Here is a 3344-nt window from a genome sequence, read left to right as displayed (position 1 = left end):
GACACCTCTTAAGATCTTCAATTCATAAAGCAGAAATTTGTGTCCACACCGGGAGGCAAATGCTCCTCAAATAATAGTGAGTACCGGAAGTGCTGGTTAAGGAGAGGTCAGGCAGCAAGGCCTGGGTGATAAGAGAGAGTTCTCCGATTGTGCTGTTTGGCAAGGGAAGGGGAAGGGTAGGATAGATAAGAAAGCAAAGAAAGATTACGATATATCTAGAAGACAGCAGTGGGAGTCTAAGACGAAGTCATTTGACAAACATTAACTGAGCACCTGTTTTGTGCCAGAATTTGTGCAAGGCACCAGGGATGGGGGGTAGGGTGGATGGGTCTGTATCCCCCCTTGGTTTTCGTCTAGATTCTTCAGCCTGGAAGGTGGAGGAGCTGGGGTGGGGTCGAAGGGAGGAGTTTTTACTCAGCCACACACTGTACTTGTTTTCCACACGTTCTCATTGATTCACACACCAGCTCTGGAAGTCAGTTCTTTTTATCCCCATGTGGCCATAAGGAAACTGAGACTCCAAAAGTTGAACCTAAGTCTATCAAATTTTCCAGAAGGTACTAATCCATGTCTCCCTGAATCCATGTCTCCCTGTCCCAGGGCACACAAGGCCCAAGGCGGGGCTCTGTCTCACCACCTTGCAATCATGACCAGAGCAGAAATCAAGAGTCCAACGCTTAAACGACTGAGCCATCCAGGAGCCCCTGGAGCCCTTCACATCTTTTTTTTTTTTTTTTTTTAATTTATTTTTTTTCCATTTTATTTATTTTTTCAGCGTAACAGCATTCATTCTTTTTGCACAACACCCAGTGCTCCATGCAAAACGTGCCCTCCCCATTACCCACCACCTGTTCCCCCAACCTCCCACCCGAGCCCTTCACATCTTAACTGCCCGACAGAGTCCTGCATGATCTGTCCCAACCCAGCTGTCCTGCCTCTATATAGTGCTCTCCCTCTTGCCTCTTTCCGGCTGGCCACTTGGACTTTGCTGTCTCCTGCCTTCATAATGATTTTCTTTCCTTCTTGTACAGACCTCACTCCTACTCAACCCCCAGGGCTCAGTTAGATATCAATTCTTCAAAGAAGCATCTTCTGCCCTCCTAAGACTGAGTGGAGACCTTCGTTGTGTGCTCCCATGGCTCTCTGTACACTGCCCTTAATAAATGCTAATAAACTCTAGTTGCTTCTTAAATAGCCCCCTTCCCAGCTACACTCGGTCCCTAACCAACTGGGACTCTACCATCCTTGTCCACTAACACATCCTGACCACCTACTCAGGGAACAGACATATAAGACACTCTCAGTGAGCACATGTTCTCTGCATGAATGATTTTTAAACAATGCTTAAGTGTTGACATGCCCAGTGATTGAAGGGAAGCGACACGGAATTGCTTCTAAATCGCAGAATCAGAGCAAAGATTAAACAACCCTGTGATTTACTTCTGAGTGACTTTCAGATGGAGAGCTCCTGATGGTCTGAAGAATAAGTTAAAAAGCCTTGTCATTTTGCTGCCTGGAGCAGGCAGTTAATCAAACCCCAGTGGGGCCCGATTCCCAGGCGGGGAATAAACAAAATGACATCATGGTGACACACTCTCAAGGGATCGTGCAAGTTGCCAGCTCTGTTGGCTGGTTGGAAGGGGCTGTCCTTGCTATCTTAGGCTGCTAATCATCTTTGTAAGGCTTAGCATTCTGGAGGTCTCCAGAGATGGGCAACAAACTTCTGTCTCTGGGCTCCTTCCCCCTCCCTGTGACCCCAGGATCTAGCCTGGCCCTCTGGGTTGGTGCCCTCCACTGCACACTTAGAGCTTCAGGAGACCAGTGCCTCTGCTCTCTGTCCCCTCGCTTACTGTCTGCTCAATGTCCCCGCACTTGCACTGCAGTATAACAGCTCACATCCTTCTAACAAACCTTCATTGTTTGTAAAGCTCTCCCACTTTCTCTGCTGTTTGATCATGGATCTTATGCCCATTGAGGAAAGAAGATAGATTGAAATTGCAGTGTTCTATGACATTATATATACACACAGACTCAGCTTGGGGATCCGGGCAAATATTTTAACCTCTCGATGCTTCACTTCTCTGTGAAGTGGAATAGTAATAGTAACTACTTCGTAAGAGAATTGCCAAGGTTAATTAATATATATATACTGAGCTATCATAGTTCCCAGCACATAGGTAATCACTAAATGTTTAGCCATTTCAATTAGCAATAATCGCGCCTCGGATAAACCTCATTGGCTACGATACTGCCACTGCGCAAAGCTTGTTTAGCCATTTCGATTACTATTAATATTATTATTATATTTCATGAGAGGAAATGTGGTCTATTTGAAAGAACATGGGCCCGGGGAAATCAGAAGACTGGGTTTCTATCTTGGATCTAACAATTACTGGCTGTGTGACTTCAGGGTAGTTATTTAACTTCTCAGAGCCTCAGGTTGGTCAATTATAGGATAGTGGTTAATACTATGAGCCCCCTGAGAACCACTGTGAATATTAGTCAAGAGACTATCTGGAAAACATCTAGTGAAGACCAGACACAGGGTGGACATCTAGTAAATGAGAGCTCCTATTATTCCACATGGAAAGTGCATCACTTCCAATATATAGTAACTGAGAATTGCATTCAAGCTAACCGGTAAAGAGAAGCCAAGGAAAAAGGGAAAGGCAATGCTATCAGACACTGTTGGTAGCATCCTACAAACAGTGTTTGTAGCTGTTCATTGACTCTGGAATCAGAACCAATGTTTACTGAGTATCTCAAGGACAAGAAGGAGAGCTAACATTTACTGAGTACCTACTACGTGCCAGGCACTTTATACAAGTCCATTTGAGCCCCGGAAAGATGTGCAAGGAAGGGATTGTCACTCTATTTTACTGATAGTAAGATAGATACAATGATTGTAAGGTCTCGGTGAGTAAACAGTAAGGCTGGAATTCTAATCCAGGACTGTGTGATGACCAAACACAGCTTTTCTCCCCATTATAAAATATTCAAACATCCAATGTCTGTTGTAAGGTTGAATACACAATAGTGAGGAGATGGGCAGGGGAGTGTGTTTTATGGAGCGAAATCATTGCAGGTAGTGGGAACAATGTGGTGTATTAGAGAAGCATGAGCAATCAGGTGCTTTATGGAACTGGAGAAGTCCGTCTGGGAAAGGCAAGAGGTGAGGCGGGAGAGGCGTATGGGAGGACAGCTGGTGGTGAGGGTCTTTTGCAGCACTGAGACCCCTACACAGAGACAGGGTCATCAAGCAGCCTTAGCGTTGGCCATTGAGTAAACATGGGTCATAAGGCACGGGAAATGGTCCTGATCTTCAAGTTCAAGCTGAACTTTCC

General features: G+C 45.3%; 1 pseudogene; it reads right to left on the bottom strand.

Moving 5' to 3' along the window:
* Window positions 1-2110: 2110 nt before the first annotated feature.
* On the bottom strand, window positions 2111-2266 carry LOC123933320 (annotated as a pseudogene).
* Between the last annotated feature and the right edge of the window lie 1078 nt (window positions 2267-3344).

Source organism: Meles meles, chromosome 20 (assembly GCF_922984935.1).
Source record: "Meles meles chromosome 20, mMelMel3.1 paternal haplotype, whole genome shotgun sequence".
Lineage (NCBI taxonomy): Eukaryota > Metazoa > Chordata > Mammalia > Carnivora > Mustelidae > Meles > Meles meles.
Note: the sequence above shows the minus strand (reverse complement) of the source record. Positions and strands in the feature narration are given on the sequence as shown.